At 39.9% G+C, this 20283-nt stretch overlaps 1 protein-coding gene across 1 annotated transcript in view; it reads left to right on the forward strand.

Moving 5' to 3' along the window:
• Positions 1-1109: 1109 nt before the first annotated feature.
• ankrd11 (ankyrin repeat domain 11) overlaps positions 1110-20283 on the forward strand; it is a 177379-nt gene continuing 158205 nt past the window's right edge. Inside the window, exon 1 of the mRNA XM_036584434.1 lies at positions 1110-1574. The gene's annotated coding sequence lies outside the window, so the exon portion shown is untranslated. The remainder of the gene's footprint in view (positions 1575-20283) is intronic.

Consider the following 20283-nt stretch of genomic DNA (forward strand, 5'->3'; position numbering starts at 1 on the left):
TTAAGAGCTCAACCCCACACTTTACCATGTCGTGGCCACTCATTGTAATGTATACGACCAGCAGGGCTCCGTACTTCTGTACTAGTAAACATAATGATTTCAGCTGTGCTGAGTACTGGAGGACCTGTAAACTAGCCAGTGCGTTTACTAGAAGTTAACTCATGTAGTGCAATTTCAACTGAGCTGAGTACTGATTTATACTAACCTGTGTTCTACACTAGAATGGTCTACACAGTACGCAGGCCGGTTTATCTGCATCTGGGATGTAAAAATACAGAGAAATTGTATATAAGTGAAAGCAAGGGTACTGTGTCTAAATCTTACTCAATTAAAACTGGAAGTATGGAGCCAAATTATAAAAATATTGACATACTAATGCAATAAAAGTAAAAAAATAAATGTTTTTACTAAAAAACAGCGTGATAAGTCTATTTTTATGCTGTTACGAATTTAGTTGATGTTCCAATAAAAAAAAAAAAACTCCCAACAAACAGTAACTCAACTGACGGGTAAAAGACGTCTCTTCATGGCCTTACAGAGATTTGTAATGAGTACTTTGAAGGTCTAAACGAGAAGATTTCTATCTGTTGGAATAAATGAGAAGTATTCTTTCAACCTTTCAAAACGATACTTAAGTAGAAGCCAGGCTGGTTTATTTATCTAGCACCTTTCATACACTGCAGTCATTCAAAGTGCTTTAGAAATGACGAAATACAAAGATGATTCATATTAAATATTAAAAAGCTGTGGGAGAACAGAAATCAAAACATGACTGAAGCATGATTACAACCAATATATTTTAAAGAGAAGAAACAAACATTAGATTAAAAATATACTTATAATTAAACTGGCATAATACGGTTCCGCTACAGTAGGAGTGCAGTAGAGCCAACAGCGTTTCAAACCGAGCTGCAATCTGTTCAAATAGGAACGGTTTCAGCCCCAATGTGTGTAGTAAACAACCAGATTCACTCTAGTGTTCTCACTAGTGTACACTACGTAGTATACGAGTGCGCAAAACTCAAAGCGGAATCAAACCAAGCAGTGACCGCCCACGATCACCAGCCAATCAGAGCCCAGCTTTCGCCTCCCTGCATCCGCTCCTCGTCAGCAGCATTCGAGTCAAAGGCCGCCTGAGACGGTTGGGGCAGAGAAGACGGACACGGAGGGGATTAAAACCTGCCGGGGATTTTCTTTTATTTTTAACACAGAATTCACACTGAGCTGTAAAAAAATCGACGTGGGTCTACCGCCGATAAACAGTCCATCCGTACGAGAATAAACAGCGAATCATGGAGGTTTCGTAATCTTTCTCCCGACTCGTCCGCTGAGGAGACCGAGTTTCGTCGGTTGGGCAGCCAGGAATTAGCTTAGCATACCTTAGCTTAGCTTAGCCTAGCCGTGCTCCGCAGTACCGCCGACGCTCGCCGCGCGTTCCGACCGAGATGAGTGTCGTCTGGCCCGGATGCCCGCGGACTCTAGCGCGCTGATCGGGAAGGCCTCAAATGGGAAAGTCGAGCATCGGGCGGGAATACCGAGCATAATTCTGTAGATGTAGCTCACATTTGGAGAAGGTGAGTAAAGCTGAAGCTGTTCTCCGCCGTCTTGGTGTTGTGTGGATGTTTTTTTTTGCTCGTCTGTTTTCATTTGCATTTTTTTGCTAAATGCTACGCTCGTTAGCAGCATGGCTAAAGTGGATTAGCGGGCGAGTTTATTTTCCCTCCCCCAAAGCCGCTTTTAATCTAAAATAATTAACTACATTTCGGTAATAGTCAGGGGTTGATTTTGCTGAATGCTGTAGCCGGAGAGCCGCGCCACATCTGAAGAGGTCACTGAAAATTAGACGTAATTTTGAAGGGATATTCCACTGTTTTTTCAAAATTCCTGCATAATCCGGTCACTGAGATGTAAACAGAGTCGTTCAGAGTGGTTTGGTGTGAAACGGCTCATTGTGGAGGCTCAGATGTCTTTACAGTGGTGGTGATAGGAACCAGGGGTCACCATGACTACAACACAAATATATCCATATTATTTACTATGCAAGGCCATCAGTGAACCTACACGAGGTTTTACATAATGTTGTTGATGGTAAAATAGTGGGAAGTCTGAAGAAATAGTTTTCTTTAGGGACTATTTTGCCTCACAACGCCCTACATGTACTCCTCCACCATGACTGGGTTTAATAAACACGTCTATGGCAAAATATTATCATAGAAATGTTTCAGTGTATTCATAATCATTTAACGTACAAACTTTAAGTGAGGGAGCGTTTATAGGTGGACGTCTGGTTCCCATCACCACCACTGTGAACAGTTCTGACTCTTAAGCTTCTCTAGAAAAGTGCATTTCACACCAAACCCCTCTGAATGACATTGTTTACCCTTTAACCGTCTAATTATACAGAAATTTTGAAACATTTCCCCTTTAAGCTTGCAGAAAATAAACAGTGCTTTTTATTAATCATCAGAAGAGGATGTCAGTTTATGCTGCGATGTTGTATGTCTACAAAATGGTGTGGGGGGGGTGAGCTGGACCACTCGAAAGTGCAGTTAGATCACATTACGTATTGCGGGTCATTAGTGAGGTTAAACCAAGTCTTGTGTAATTTCAGATTGCTAATGCTGTGTCGACAGGAGTTGATGTGCATCTGTTTCTAGATGCCTGTTATGACGTTAGTGCCTGTATGTAGTACCTTGTTTATATTGAGTTATATTTGTTATGTCTGCAGATTTACGAGTTTTTCTGTATACAGTATGTTGGAGGTCACTCTCACGTCCATCGTTTGTGTTTTTATATCTACTTCTCTTGGTTTGGCAGCAAAACATAATGGTTTTTTATGAAATGATGCAGTGGTTCAGCAGAGTGCATTCTCTTATGGTTGCCTGATTTTGTTGTTGTGCCCTTCTTTTCACGGCATACATATTAAGATTTTGCATGTTGAATCAGTGACGGTCTGCATGGTGTGAACGGAAGCTGTGATGATATTTCTTGTAGGTTTGTTGCTGCTAGATGCTGATTCAGTGCATTGGGGTGATGAGTCAAGTTTACAAGTTAGATCTGCTGATTAATAAGGCGATGGCCTGGCTTGTTTTTAACGTTTATGGTTGAATTTGTGGTGCTTATTAGTAACAGGACGTTTTAATAGTGCTGGTTATGTTTGTTATTGAGTAATATACCCCAATTATTTGATGATTCATTGAGTGATCCGTTGTTTTGAAAGTCCAAACAATTGAAATGACTCAAATTGGATAATAGCAAACCATGCAGAGCCTGTCACATACTCCAAAATACTTTCCAGGGAGAAGGAGAATTAGTAAGTTTATGACAGTACATGGCAAAATGCATATGAATGGGTGGGCTGTTTTTAGCTGCATGAGGGATCCGTGTGAGAAATGTGAAATATGCATGATCATAATGAAAACTGCCAACTAATTATTGCTGATTCATTGAAAAGGTCGGTTTTAGTATATTGGTGTTTTAATTTGAGTAACTGAGTAATTGCGAGAGCCCTGCTTGAGAGAGACTGAGTGAAGTTGAGCTCTTGGTGCAGTGAGCTAAAGGCAAAAACACTGCAGTGAAGCTGCCAGCTGTGCTTTCTAGCAGATACTGAGCCCCTACAAGCATCGGGGCGTTAGCACTGAAACTCACTGTAGACGCAGCAGTGCGTGCGATCCTCTCTACTTCACTGATTTTGGAATTTTTTTGGTTTTTTGTTCGAAATAGTTCACCTCACCGTTGCCGTAGTGGTGTGTGGAGTTGTTAAACTGAAATATCAGGATGTTTTCTGGGTTTATAATAACATCGTTGTCATAATTTTAGCATTAATAGCTTAATAGCTCAGGTTAATCCATTCATGTCCACATCTACAATTGTACGGTGGTCCGTATGTCCTCTAAGCTTGCCTGAGCACAGATCTGAAGATATTTTTCAATCCATCCATATTTCTAAAAGTATGTCAATGTCATCACACTAGATTTACTCTATTGGCTGTGTAAGTTTTACCAAAACAGTAGAAAGTCTGAAGTTGTTTGTGGTAAATAGTATTCAGTTTATGTGTAATCAAACAAATTCAAATGGACACTGTTAGAAGTTTATCCCACATATAACTGTACAACATTTAGTCTCTTTAGACTGAACCAAACAAGTTCTGAGGGATTGGTTCTTATCGTATTACGTCTAGTCTTTAGACATGAATAGCTTAATGACCCTGTGCTTCCTGAGAACCACGACTCTGTGCTAAAAGAATGTCTTTCAAACCTAATATAGCTTGTTTTGATTGGACTGTTTTTGTTTTCGTCTCATGAAATTACCCTGAAGAGTTACACCAAAGGTTATCCTGCGTGGTATATAAGCATCAACCAAAAGGAGACTCAACCCTGTTTCCTGCTTTTTAGCGCTTAAGGATTTAGAAGCTTAGTGTTATTATAGTGTGGCTTTAAAACATTAGGCCAGACAGATGCTTAGGGTTGGCTGATACATCATCCGTACTGGCGTATCGTGATATTGCTTTTCAGTTTTGTCAACAGTTGTGATACTTGATTGATATTGAGCAACAGTAGTGCTGTTTATGCTGCCATACGGTTTGTTTTTTGTTTGTTTGTTTTGGTTTTTAGGCTAGTTTCTTTAATTACATTTCAGTTTGTTGCTTCAACAAACACTTTAAAATGTAATTGTGTCTAGTTAACAGTTACAGTGTTGTGCAAGGTTCCCTTTGGCTTCATTTTAAGGAAATAAAATAAAAATAAGCCAATTAAAATAACTACGCAAGGTTTGTGAGACATTATCACTGAATACTAGTCCAAAGCAGGAGCATGTTAACTTTTATTGATGCTAAATTAAAGTTAATCTAATTTTGTGATGTGTTTGGAAGATATTTTGATATTGAACTGTATCAATATCAGTACTGCTAATACTGTCTATCAATAGAAGCTCTTGTTCTTCAGATTATCAGTGGGATAAACAAATAAGACTTATCCCAATGCATAAGGGCAGTGGTTTGTATGTTGGTTTCCTGGACGTTTCTCTGTACCTGATCTGTGTTGTGTTTAAGATGGAGCGTCTCTTGTTGTCTGGCACCGTGGTGCACAGCAGAGACAGGAAATGGAGTTTTGGCCGAGGTCACGGGGTCAGGAGCTCTGTTTTTGGGAGCTGGACTTTCTCAGAGCGCTTTTCCTGTCTCAGGCTGCCGCTCTGCTCTACCTTATGTCTTGCTTCACCTATATTAATTCTGCCTTTCTGGCTGTGAGAAATTGGGGTGTTTCCAAGACTCAGCAGTCAAGCCAGTTTACTAATTTTAGAAGATTTTTTTTTGGTGAAGCTCTGCTTGTGCTGAGCTGTACTTGGTGAAGTTTTGCTTGTGCTGAGCTGCCAATTTTATAATGGTTTAGAAAGTGATTGTGGCTGCCTAAATATGCCTCGCTGTGTAGAAGGCCGTTCAGGCATGTTGCTTAATGTTCTTAGAAAATAAATCATGACAGTGAATCAGATATATTTAAGTCTAGCTGTATGGTTATCTATGACTGTGTAAATATAATTTCCGCAATTGTATTTTTTGCCACTGATTTATATTTTCTCGTTGTTATGCGTGTCATAACCCCTAACAAACGTTTGTCAGTGTACTTGGCAGATAAAGTGAATAATAGCTTGTTTTTTGATGGGAATACATAGAAATAAGTGGTGTTCAGTAGCTAGATTTCTAAGTGGTAAAGCAGTTTGCCATGCTACATGGTTGGGCTGAGTGTAGGGACCACCCTTCAAGAAAAAGCAGTTAAGCCCCCCCCGAGTAGCCTTTGCTACAAGTGTTATTTTGTTAAATTGTGTTGTCCACCAACATAGACAGGTGTATCCAGTCAAGGTATATTTTATTTGATCAGCGTTGACTGTTAAGCCCAGTGGAAGTCCCGTCGTTTGTTAACACTATTTTAACGCTCTTTCCTGAAATGACGTGAATCTGCAAAGTAAAATAAAACGTATTTAGCATTGTAGCTCAGTTCTCTAAGTGTTCTGCTGTGCAATCAAAGCATTGAATATTGGTTTTAATTATTGTTCAGATGTACTCGTTAGTCCGATGCTGGTAAACGGTTTGAACAGTTTCTGTCAATATGATATGATTCCTGTATGATTATGCATCTGTAATATGTGCTGGTTTTTATACTTTTTTACCATAAATAGAGTTGTGACCTGTTTACGTAGGACTAAAATCACATGGTCACCTTGTAGAATCAAATCTTGTGGACCACTTAAGCTGTCGCCAGACTGCAGGCAAATCGGATTTGTTTCTCAAGTCAGATCTTTCGCAACGCACTGTTTTTTGCAAGTGATCAGATTGGATTTGTGTGTCCAGACATCACCAGCCTATCTCAGTGGGCTGCTGTGGTAACGGCGTAGGTGTCAGTAACAGGAACTACTCTGGTAACGCAGATTGCAAACACGGATGCAGGAGAGATGGAGGTGCATCATCTCACCCTCCAAGCTCTTAAATGAAATTTTGGAGAGTGACTTAGACACTTTGAAATCCAATTTGAGTGGCTAGAGAGCTGGACGGACGCAGCTGTGGAAATCCGACAGGAATCGCATTTCAAACCAGCTCCAAATGTTGTCTGGACTTACCAAAAATTGGATTTGGGTTGGCAGGGTGAACAAGGCCTTACGCTTAATAGTGATGTGTGTGCCTGCTAGTGGTGGTCGTTATGTGGGCAGAGTTATAGAAGAAATTACGTAGTTGTCTGTTTAAAGTTGTCTGTCAAATTTTCTTGTGATGACTTTCCTGTAGCTTTTTGTAATGCTGAACTTTGTACAGTTATGATATGTCATAATGCATATATGTGTATGATAATAACATGCATACACGAAGGTCCAGAAAGTAAACATTCAGCATGTAGCGACAGTGCGGCGCATAGCAAATAGTGCGTCATACAGATACAAGAACAGGAGTGCACATGATCCCACAATGACGACAGGCTAGCCACAGTGTTTGAATAGGAGGTAATTGTTCTGTTCTCGAAAAGTACATGAATGTATTGATATTGTGCAGTGCATCTGTAGTATCATGCAAACCAAACAGAACCGTATAATGTTGTGTGGAAGGGTTAAGTAGAAATTCGTGTTCAGATTTAAAGCAGAGCAGATTACCGTTTATGCTGGTTTTGTCGTACTGAAGACTGTAACAGCATAATATGAAAGCTAGTGGAGATTTCATGATCTGTAGATATAGATAAAAGTTTTAGTTTGAGTTTTTCTGAAGTTTGCTAAGAACCAGGAATGGACAGAATACACCAGGCGTCTGTCTCACAAAGCAGGATTTTCTCGGGGCAGGTTAACCCATTAAAATCCTGGCCTTATTCCATAGTACAGCTTATTATTCAGTAACTACACAGACTACAATGATGTAAAATGTTGTTAAAAATTATGGTTCTTCAATGGTTCTTTAGGAAAGAAATTGTTTCTATATGGAACTATGAACACTTAAAGCACCCTTTGCATGATTAAAGAGTTCTTTGCCTCATTAAACGGTTCTTCAGATTGATGTAGAACGTGTTGTATGTGGTTCTATTCTGAACTTTTTTGATGAGGGTTTTATGTAGCACCCAAAAGAGTTCTTCTACTGTTACGATGTTAAACTTGTAACAATAGAAGAACCCTTTTTGGTGCTATGTAGAACTATTTTCAAAAAGGTTCTCCATCAATCTGAAGAACGCTTTTACAATGTAAAGAACCATGTAATTATGCAAAGGGTTCTTTGAGTGTTCATGGTTCTATATGGAAATATTTTCTTTACTAAAAAACCTTAAAGAACCATCTGTTTTTATTCTTTGGCTCAAGTGTGCAGCTCTGCTGCTCTTAGGTTATAGAAGTGTGGGGTAAAACGGGTCATTTAAGGGGTTAAGTTCAGGATTATGAATGGAAAATAGCCTCGGACAGACGTGGACCCCTCTTATCCTTTTTTGGGTCGCTTGTCTTTTAGTCGTGCTGATGTTTATGGCATCGATCACGTAAAAAATTGCTTTCTTTGCTTTCTTCTATGTAGATATAAACAGTTATTACTCTAAGTGCCAACATTGTGTCAATGGTGGCAGCGTCGCTTATGAACTGTTAAATACTTTTGTTTCCAGATATTTACGTTGTATGAGATACTATTGTGAATGTATCACAATATGCAGTTGGTCAGTTTTGCTGAAGTACATGTGATGTATTGTCAAGTAATTTGTCATAGTAGCGATAAATATTGTCATACACCGGTCAGGCATAACATTCTGACCACCTCCTTTATGACCACCCAGCTCCACTTACTATATAGGTGCACTTTGTAGTTCTACAGTTACAGACTGTAGTCCATCTGTTTCTCTGCATACTTTTTTAGCCCCCTTTTACCCTGTTCTTCAGTGGTCAGGACCCCCATGGACCCTCACAGAGCCGGTACTCTTTGGGTGGTGGATCATTCTCAGCACTGCAGTAACACTGACGTGGTGGTGGTGTGTTAGTGTGTGTTGTGCTGGACTGAGTGGATCAGACACAGCAGTGCTGCTGGAATTACTTACTATATAGTAAGCGGAGCTGATAAAATGGACAATGATCTATACAGGAACAGAAGTGAAGGAAAACAGTGTGATCATAACATGATGGGTGGATATCCGATTTGCTATTTGTTACTATGCGCAAGCTACACGACAGTTGTTGTTTACAATCTCTCTATAATGATCCATGTGGTTGTTCAGTGTTTTGTAAGCACTAACCGAAGCCATGAAGTGCATGAAAAGTATATTTTGATGAAATTTATTACAGTATTGATAACATTTGGTCATATTGCCCACCCCTACATTGAGCACTCACATCCAGTAAGTCGCTCATCACGCTGACAGCCACAGGCCTCGCGTTCAGTGCAGTTCAATTGCTCTTACGTGAGTTATTTTCTCTTGGTTTCCTCTGGCCTTCCCCTTCCCTGAGTGCTGAACGCTGGTGCCTCAGTAAACAGGAATGCTCCTGTCTCTTACGTTTCACTTCTCTCCTGCAGTCTAAATGTTTTATAGGCCCCTCCTCACACTCATCTCCTTGGAAGCCAAATGCCATTTAAAACCCCTTTGAAATCTCCCCCCCTTCCCCTGGCAACACGCATAAACACACGCGCACACATGCATGCGTGCAAGCAGGCGAGCGAGCAGAAAAAGCAGCCTCGCTCTCGTACCTCTGGGACGGGGCCACTTGATTTGGAGGTTTGAAGGTTTCGCTTGTCTGATGCCTCATCTCTTGGGCACAGGTTGTGCTTCCACTGCAGTGCTTTTGATAACATTTCTCCCTGACTCTCATACATCAAAGGAGATGCTTCTCTCTGCTCCTCTCCTCTGTTCCTCTCATCTGCTCTCCTCTCCACTGCTCTGCTCTCCTCTCTGCTTTGCTGCATTTTTTTTTTTTGCTCAACGTACATTTCACCCAGTGTTTTTGATCTTTCAGTATCAGCCCTCTTGAAATGAATCATATCTCTGTGGCTCATAAATGTTTACTTGAAGGCAAAGGCTGTGACATACGAAAAGAAAGAAAGTAGAGAGGTTGTTTATTAGGGCTTTGCTTTTTTGGCTTATTTTGATATTTGTGTATCCGTGAGAGTTAGAGCAACAACAATTGATGTGTTGTAGCTTACAATACAAAAATAGGGTAAACTGGTGTACTGGTATCAGCAGGCCTAAAGGAAAGGAAAGCCTAACAACACATACAGGTGTATGTTTGAAAATGTAACCAAGTAAAGTCTTCTAAGATCACTGCCGGGTTAAACTAATAGGTTTTGTGTCTGATAAGGCTGAGTGATGGAGGCTGCTTGAGCTAATGAGCAAATGATAACACTAGAGCTAACAGTGCTCTGGCAGATGGTGATGACTTGGGAGGTTTTGCCAGTTATTTTCTCATCAGTTAATGTTGTGCTAGCATGGTAGGTTGTTGAGGTAACAGTGGGGATAGAGAAATGTCTTTTCACTGTTTCTGGACTTGGTTAATGGTCAGCTATAGTTGTTTGCCTGCTTACAGCTGCAGTAGATTTCATAATCACAAACTAAACAATGTGTTCTTGCCAACTTGCTCATGTTTAGGCACTCAAGTTTGATTGTAAATAGTGATGTATGGTCATATCAGAGTATATATAACCGATATTTGAAGATTTATTTATTGTACTTAGGAAGAGACTGATGTTTAGATGTTGGGCTACTTTCTCTGTAATGCTCATCTAAGTGGATCCATCTCAATTTCTGCATTTGACAAGTGTTTATGCATCGACTTTGACATTGCCCTCAATATATACGTGAAAAATATTGAATAGTGACACTAGTCCACAGTTTCTGTATCTCTGCGTTCCTAGTTATGACAGAATATGATGTATTTACTTTTAAATAAGAGCAAAACTGTCGCACGAGGGCTGAACGATTTAGGGGAAATATCTAATTTCAGTTTTTCTGACCAACATTGTAACTGCGATTCAAATTGACTTTGTTTTCTATAAATTAATATCTGGACTTGTTGTTTTGGCAGAGAAGACCTTGAGGCTTTAGCACTCAACATAGTGTGCCAGACCGCCACTTAGCTGTGGTTGTGATGTCACTACACATGGTTGTTTTTTGGCTTGTGACTGGTCTAACTCATCTGTATAGTTGCTAAGCTGAATTCCCCCTTTAACTTGAGACAACATTGTTAATCGTTTATGATTAAAATAGCCTAAAATTGATTAAACTTTCAGCCCAGTATTTCCTTTAGAGCCTTTCAAAACCTAATAGTTTGTCACAGAATTGTTGCTTTGTATATTTTCTCCCTCATTTTTCGTGGTGCACTGCAGTGAATAAACAAATACCTGAATGGCAATGTCAGTAGTCGAGTACTGACACTACAAAAAACATGCACAAAAATGCAGGATGTTCTTAAAGAGGCAGAGAGAGGTTGGTGAAGAGTATTGCTTCTCACATCCTGCCTCTACATTTATCCTATTGCTCTGTTGAACCTTAGCACTGAGTAAGTAGCGTGTCTGTGTGCTGTGGCCAAAGATTGCAGCTTCTCTTGCGTGGGCTGAAGTAAGCCAGGAAGAGATCACAGAGAGAAGCTTGAGGGAGGGGGGGCCTGGAGACAACAGTTGTTTTGATTGGATGTGCTGAAGCCTCAGTGATGTATTATCCATGTGTGGTGCGCAGGGTGTTCATAACAGAGAAGCAGAGAGAGATGTTACACTGCAGTGTAGTGAGAAGATCTGGGCGATAATCGAATGATTCACCGATATCAACGTAGCGTTCATCCTATCGGTGTTGGCTTGATATTTGATAGCTGGTAGCATTTCTGCTCCTGCTTTGGTTTTACTTATATAAAAAAATGCAGATCGGTCAAGGCTGCAGCCAACGAAGCTATGACTGTGTTCACATTACAAGCCTCGTTGCTCAAATCCGATTTTTTTTTTTGCTCAAATCCGATCTCTCTGACATGATGGTTCACACTCGTTTAGGTAAGTGACTCAAATCTGTCATTAATGTGAACGAACCGGCGTCCCGAATGACCCACATGAACACATCCTACTCAGTAACGTCACGTGAATGAATCACGTGCATCATCAGCACAAACTAACGAGCAGAACGAGCTTCGCTGAGAAGATAATTAACTCTGATCAGCTCTCAGCTTCATTATTAGAGCGAAGGTGATGTGTGTGTTTTTCCACCGTTTACAGGCTTTAACGTCTGTTCGGTGCTGCTGCCATGGTAACGCTGAATGATGGAGCACACGCAGTGGGAAAAAAAGCACATGAATTCCGATCTGAGCTTCACATTAAGGTCGCATGGCCACGAATCGGATACGTATCCAATCTAGGACAGCATATGAAAGTGGCTCAGGTCTGATTTGAAAAGATCAGATTTGTGTCCACACAGCCCTGAAAACACCAGATCTGAGTCACATTAGGGCAAAAAATCAGATTTGTGCCACTTCAGCCTGGTAATGTGAACGCAGCCTCTGAGAGTCATCAATTACTAAAACGTTTGCAGATGAACACCTCATGGGCCCAGCTCGTGCGACTTAATTGCTTTTTCTACTTGGTCATTTTTTGCCTGTGCAGATGCTCCAACAGTAGTTAATTATCACATTTTTCTGTGAAGATGCTTTGCTAAAATATTTATCGCAGTCATGTTTCTCTATACTGCTAAATGTTGGAGGTTTTCAGGAATGTCTTCTGCCTTTCTGCAGTGAGTGCAGGCTGAACTCTGAGAACGGCCTCTCGGTACTAAATGTTTCATACGTCTTCTGGCTGTTTCGCCGTTCTGACAGAATGCTGCAGAACTGGAATTTACCCTAACCATAGGGCTGTCACTATTAATTATCTGAGGAATCAAGCAGTATATCGCTGTTGTCAGAAGAAAACCTTGTATCTCCAAAATGGTAACTTCACAGGAGAAGGAAAAAACCTACTTTACTTGTCATGTAAGTCAATGGAACCAGACTTTTATTTCCAAGTCATTTTGGGACGTTTCTTTTAGTCCGTTCATCTGAAAAAGAACGCACAATGTAAAGAGCAACAGGCATTTTCAGGTTATGTCAAAAACTTAAAAACGACAAAAAATTTCTTTCAGCGATATACTATTTATTTTGATGATGAAATGTTTTTTTTGGGGTTTTTTTTTTTGCAAGACAATAAAAATGGGCTTTACCCCTTTAATGGCGAGGGCCCACCGGCAGGCCCAAAGTTTTACCGCACACGTCTGTAACCTAAGAACAGCGGAGCTGCACATTTGAACAAAAGAATAAAAACTGATGGTTCTTTAAGGGTTCTTTAGTAAAGAAAATGGTTCCATATAGAACCATGAACACTCAAAGAACCCTCTGCATAGTTAAATGGTTCTTTGAATTGTAAACGGGTTCTTCAGATTGATGGCGAACCTTTTTGAAAAAAGTTCTACATAGCACCGAAAAGGGTTCTTCTATTGTTACAAGTTTGACATCGTAACAGTAGAAGAACCCTTTTGGGTGCTACATAAAACCCTCATCAAAGAGGTTCCAAATAGAACCACATACAGCACATTCTACATCAATCTGAAGAACCGTTTAACAAGGCAAAGAACCCTTTAGTCATGCTAAGGGTTCTTTAAGTGTTCATAGTATCATATAGAACCATTTTCTTTGCGAAAGAACCTTTGACAAACCATAATTTTTAAGAGTGTAGTTTGCGTTGTAGTCTGTGTAGTTACTAATAGGTAATAATAAGCTGTACTATGTAGTAAGGCCAGGATTTTAAGGGGTTAACCAAACTATTTGGCTTTTCAGAGTTTTCAAAATACTTTATTAAAACTAGGAAGCCTTTAAAAAGATTTTATTTAAGAACAAATGTGACAAATGATGCATATAAATGGTTGTATGTCAGGCAATTTTACTGTGAGAGAGCAGTAGGAAATGAAAATACACATGTAAATTGCCAGCTCATCGCTGCCGATTCATCGGAAAGGTAAATTTTAACCCTTTTTTTAACCATCGAGTGATCTGAGGCCGTTTTCAATTCAGATTCGTTCAGCGCGCGCTTGTTTTCGCCATGTACCCCAACCAGAATTTCCTGTAGGCCGCTGATTTGGCTGACAGATCCTCTCCTTCTCCTCCTCCTCTCCTCTGCTTGTTGTGGAGAGTTGTGGGGGTGGGGAAGGGAGCATAGCCTGGCTGAATCTCAATCACTGGGTCCTTTAGCAGTGCTCTCCTTTTGATAGGGCAGCTGCAGCCATTCAATCGGCCCATTTACATTGAAATGCGGCGGCGACAGGAAGGGGGGAGGGGGCCCAGTGCCTGTGCGTGACTGAAAAGCCCACCTAACTAAAGACCAAAGAGAGGAGGGCCACCGTGGGGCTCTGACACTTCATTGTTTTCCAGCGGCTCAGTGCCGAGTATATAGCACAAAGGCTTAAAGTACCTCCTTTGAGCTCTGCTCATCGTTCACACTACTCAGCTTTTTTTTTTTTCTTCCTTTTTTTGGACTATCGTTCATAGGTGGCCTATTCTCTGGAAAGAAGTGACTGATTTTAATTTTGTTTATGTTCGCAACAAGAAAAATAGCAGCATAAATGGGACGGCAATAAAACGGCATGGTGTGGATGTGCACAGATGGGTTACACGAGTGGGTTTTGGATGCTAAAGCTAATGCATGCGTGTTTTTTATTTGGAATAATTGATTTTTCAAACCTTTTGAACCTTTACGTGTTCTCAACATGTAAAATAGAAACAATATATAGGACATGAGACAGTTTTGCTGTAAACATTGTGTTCTCACACTTATTTTTGGATGCACGTCAATACATGCGGCCTCAAAGTTATGTATTTTAATAACATAGCATAGATAGAACGAAAGTTATCGTAAGTAATCAATAAAAAAGAATCAGTATTGGTGCTCTGGTGTGGTCTGCATGCTAGACGTTCTAGTGATGCTAAAGCCATTGCAGGTGGCCCTTTTTCTACTGGTTCGTAACATGTAAACTAGCAGTAGTTAAATAACAGTTTAAAGTCAGAACCAGTTACGTTTGGTATTGACGCTTTGGTGTAATCTGCATGGACGTTACAGTGGTGGTCAGTCTGATTTTTGGATGCTAAAGCTAATTCATGTGGCTCTGATGTTGCTCATTAGGGCCTGAGAGATGAACTGTGGTGTAGACAAATGAGGCCAGTGTGTCAACAGAGATTGTGCGGTAGTCTGGCCGAACTGAAACTTTCTTCATGCTGCACGGCCTTGATTGAAAAGCCGTGGGTTGGGTGTTTTTCCACCAGCGTACGTTGGGACAGGTGTGGTAATCTTCCTCTCTGGCTCCATGCCGAGCCCTGTAAATTCTCCTAGTGCCATTGATTCGTTGTGAGTCAGAGCTTGTTTTGAACTTGCCATTTCCTGGTATAGCAGTGCATAAAACCAGTTTGTGGTTATAAGGGGAGGGTTTTTTCGATAACATCAGTGTGCTGCGCTTGTTGTGCACGTTTCTGAAGACATGTCTGGGTCTGGCAGTACTTCTCTAGCAGTGAAGGCGACCTGTTCATCAAACCGCAGATTGTCGATTGTCGAATTTTTTTATTTTTTTTTCATGCTTGCTGTGTTTGATCAGTCATTTCTTGCTGAGAGAACTACCACACTCGTTCCTTGAAATGTTTTTCCCACAATATATGTTCATTTTCTTTCTTAAAAACAATTTGTGCATCCTATCTTGGCCTTAGCAGTTGAAGAGATTAAAAACAAGGTGCGAGACTGAATGTTATTTTCTATTTTTCCTCTTTTTAATGGAGCTTGGGTGGACTTGGGTGCGGGGGGGGCGGCATATTGAATGAGGGAGAACAGGATTATTCTCTCTCACAACTCTCATGTAGGCTATTATTTGCTGATTACAGAGGCCTTTGTTTGTGCTGTGGGATGGCTGCCATCCATTTAGACCTGCAAGTGAGCAGCAGATTTTTATCAGCAGTGTCTATGGGTGTGTGGCAGTGTCTGTGTGCATATGTGCGTTTGTTCCCCTTTTATTTGCGTTGCCATGACCATTAAATGCACATCCCATAATAAAGCCCACGTGTTTGATCACTGCCAAACTCCCACACTCCTCTGTTGCTGTAAATAGAAACAGGCTTATGTTTGTGAGGCAGATATTGTTTTTCAGGGCGTTTATGTCAACGGCTTTTAGTATTTTCCGAACGGTCAGTTGCAGCATCTGAAATTCAAGAGCCGTGCTGGCAAAATGTCATTGGTTTTATTGAAATTGCTGCTGGAACCGCATATGCGTTTTAATCAGGGTTGCCGCATTTCGACCAACTTGTAAGGCTCCATATATACATATGCATACAGTTAACTCATACAGTTCTGTTTTTCCCCCTGAAGTGTACTTATAACGTTTGTGTGGTTTTATGTACCAAAACTAGCCATCATCAATTTTACATGCTTAATTTCCAGCCTCTAATTAACCTTTAGACTTAAACAGGTTGTTTTTATTTCTGCACCTTTAACACTGATGGATAAATGACCTCTGTTCTGAATGGCAGTGCTATATTGTGCCTCATTCAAAAGCAGTTTAGGCTTTTAAACTTTAGTATGAATGAGTGGTGCTAAACTACAGTAGGCTGGTAAATGTGTTGGTGTTTGTGACCTGGGTCAAATTATTTAAATTTTCATATAATATTAGCCTGTCTCACTATGAGCTGCACCACCGTTCCCAGCGTGCACAGGATCATAATGTGTGCTCCCACCCCCTCCCCAACAACGGTCTATGGGACAGCACCACAAAAACAAAACAAAAGAAAAAAAAAAAGTTGACTGGTGTCGATCAGGCGACTGCTGTACATTGGGGGCGTTTAAAGAGGTTTAACTGTGATCTGCAGCTAACGTAATCTATCGTTTTATATTAAATATTGTTTTTTTTTTTTTTTTAGCAAATTAGATTTGAATCGTTCAGGTATTCAGTGCCTGGTTTTTAATGGTTGTAGTTTTAGCATATTTTGAACAAACTATTGCCAGTTGTGATCCTGGCAAAATGTTAAAATAAAATAAAAAATAATAAATAAAAAAGCTGGCCCACAGATTTGTTGAGATTTTATCATATGGCCCTTTTAGTAGTTGAGTTTGACACCTTGGCTAGGGTGTGAATGGTTTGATTGAGATTAAGAGATTACAAACAAAGTTTGTTACACTTAAAGTGTAAGTTCAGTGTTGTAATTGAGATTATTTGCAGTTAAAAGTGATTTAGGATGTTGCAGCGCTGCAGTGTACACCCTGCAGGGCCACTTATGGTTTATCTGGATGCATGAACACCTGTGACTCGGCATACGGGCGCACAGGCACGCAGCGTTCAACGTGAGTATTCGAGATTGACTGATACTCTCAGAGCACAGTTTTTGGCCTTGGTTGAAGAACAACTGATTGTAAGTAGAGCAGTTTGATTGAGAAGCAGTAGACCAGCTACTGAATGGGCTACTAAACTCAATAGGGGCAGCTTGTTGCGATTGTATGGTTGTTTTGGCCAGTACTGCTATTCTCATTAGTGTTCTAGAGCACTAATGCGACACATCACATGACAGTTATGCATTTATGCAAGATCAAAATGGGATCCTTTTTGTTCTGTCACATCGTGTGTTCTGCATATAATGGCAAAAATAAAACTAAATGATTGTTTATTCTAGTCAGTGTATACTATGTAGCAATATAGCTTTTTTAGGAAACAGATGACGGCTTAGTCATGGCTTCTGTTAAATATTGCGCAATATTTAACAACAAATCCTGTTGTTACTTTATGTGCTGCTGCTAAATTGTTCCTGCTGTATTGCTTACATATCAACATAATTTCACAACAACAAAAAAAACGGGTGGATAACACTGGAAGCGCCGGACTGATGCAGCAGGATTTTGTACCAATCCTGGTACTAATTTGAGTTTTTGACCAGTCTGTTGGAGAAAACCTGTGTGCTATTAAAGCTGTTCTGGTGCTGTTAAATTTTATTTTACACTGATCTTCTCCTCTGATAACTTCACCCCTAACTGGACTGCACTGGACTCCATTCATTTTCACTACAGCGTTTAATGAAAAAACATTTTTTTTAAGTAACCTTTATTTTATCTGCTATGATGCTAATAGCTGTTACATTAGCGCCAAACTAACCATGCATTCAGGGTTTCGGATTAGTTTTAGCAGCTTTATCATGGAAAACATGAAAACCTTGAACCTGAACCAGTATCTTTGGGTATACATCTTAGCTCACTCTCTGATCCTGTTTCCTGGCCGTAGACGAGGATGAGGGGAGCTGGCTGCTCAGTTTAGTGTGCTTTTTCACTGCGGCAAATTCACATTGAAGGACGGTGGAGATCCAAAGCACGGCGGCATTTTTTAGCGGTTTCAAATTAAACTTAGCATAAAATAAGGAGAATTAGGGGAGCTGTGGGTGAATAAAGCAGAAGGCAGTTTTCTTAAGACGTTTGCCTTTATTTTCTCCCTCTCTTGTTGTCTCTCAGCAATAATGGTGAAAAAAGTGGGGCACCTTCACACTTCTTAAAGGCATATTGAGACTGTTTACCCCCAAAATATCTGACATTACAGCCTTAGACACAACAGTAGTTTACTATTATTGACCATATTTTGGCTCAGTCTGTTCTGTTTGTATTTACCGCTGCTTAAAACGAGCAGCTTCTACTGCTGACTGTATGTTTTGTCCACCTGGAAGTAGAGCCAACGTTCATGTTTACACACATTCGGATTTGGTCTATTCTAAATGTGTAAGCTTGTACGTGTGGACTGTTAATATTTTGGCATTTTGTTATGGTTGTCAGTAGTTTAGACTACAGATGAGCTGGTCAGGTGTTTTGATAGAAATGCCATTAAAAAACCCCCCAAAACTTTGATGTGAAGTCTGTCATGCTTAACATATGATAGATAAGGACCATTTACTGCAGCATTTTAACATTAAAGGCTGTATATGTGTGTGTGTGTGTGTGTATATATGTATATATATGTAATAAAGAGAGAGAGAGAGGTGTGTATGAATCTTTACTGACATGTACCCGAGGAGGTTTGTGGCCTAAACATGCTTGGTCCCCGCAAATCGCCGTTTGCGACTGTATTTGTTTTTGTTTTGTCATCCATTCTAGCCTGATTCCAATTGGAGGTACCTGTGGTGTGTCTACTGAGTTAGTTCTGTGTGCTGATACATAGATCAATACAATTTGAATACCTCATAAAAATGAAAGATGGAAAGCATCTTGTTTTCATTCCATTATGAAGAAATTTGGCTCACATTTTAAACTTTGTGTTGACCAAATTAGAGCAAGATTATCATAGATCCGAATGGGATTGGTGTAGAGAGTCGATGTGGTGAAGTTTCAGTTCTTTTGACTTAGCAAAGCACCGTTCCGTCATTTGAATCAGCGAAGTACTGTTTAAGTAAAACTACTGGAGTATAAAATTGTAATCTAAAAATGAGTATAAAATTTATATCAGTTAATGTAGGAAATCTGTATTTTTAGCCCCTGTCTAAGACCTTTGTATCTTTTGGGCCCAGGTGGGAAGATTGTCTACTTTTACATACATTTCTGTGTTTGTAACAAAAGTTTGGTGGTAATTGTGGTGACATAATCGGCAGACTGTTGCAGAATTTGCTCAGTTCCTCATCTGCAAAACTGTCTTTGCACATTTGTCTTGGTAAATGCAGTAATGCAGTTTTCCAGATGGTCCTTTTTGTCGCAATTTTAAAGGACCATTTGAGTTGCAAGACAGAAATTAAAAGCTATTTAAAGCTACAACCGTTCCATTATGAATGTTTTACGTGATGAATAATTCAGCTGTGTGTAACAAGGCTATGTTTAGTGGACTGCAGTTGCTTTTTAAGGTGTGCTTTTACGGAGATCTGAGACCCGTTAGCCGCTTCTTTTGCTGTGGATTTGAGTTGCAGGAGCTGCTCTTACATTAGCGTGAAGAGGGCAGCTATTCGCTGTACTCGTTCAGAGCAGAGGGGGATGTTTAAGTACTGCTGAATTTTTTTATTTGTTTATTTTCTTTCTTTTAAGGGATAACCGATGAATTTGTGGCTAGTGAAGAGCATTGCTGATAAAGTCCAACATCATTATTTACCAATTTATCCTTGTATATTGGATAATATATTTAGGCCATCATTTAATGGTGTATTATCTCACGTTTCCTGAGCGCTGTCTTACAACCCTGACATGGCCCTTGTTTTGGTTGGATTATTTAGTTTTGTTTTGTCTCTTAAAATGACACCAAAGGGATCCTTGCAGTAACCGCATTTACATAAATGTGCATTTAAGAGTTCTATTAAAACAATATGTAGCACCCAGCCTATTACACACTTTATGTATCTCACGAATTTGAAAAAAACAAACCACTTGGCAAGACGAACACCACTATTTTAAGGTCATAATAACATTGATGATGCATTTTTTTTATCAACCATATATTACTTAAAATATAGAATATTCCTAAAACTGAAAACCAGATTGTTTTATGTCAGTATTGCTGAATACTGGAATAGACAGCTCCTCTTTAAAGTTACTAAAGTGTATTTTTATCAAATGACAACAGAGATATTGCTGTTTTATGGAATCAAATGTGTCATGGATATGGCCCTCTTTATCTAGCGATGCCGTTAAAGTAAAAAACCAATATTGTCTTGTGACATTAATATCAGTGCTGGTATAGATATATCACCCACCACTATTTATGGCCTACTGTCAGAATGCAGTAGTGATCTATTGAGGTGAAAATGTTGTTTTTATTGATTTTATTTATTTTCTTACGTGAGAACGCTATAGGAGTCCAGTTTTTT

The sequence above is a fragment of the Colossoma macropomum genome, unplaced genomic scaffold, assembly GCF_904425465.1.
Source record: "Colossoma macropomum unplaced genomic scaffold, Colossoma_macropomum, whole genome shotgun sequence".
NCBI lineage: Eukaryota > Metazoa > Chordata > Actinopteri > Characiformes > Serrasalmidae > Colossoma > Colossoma macropomum.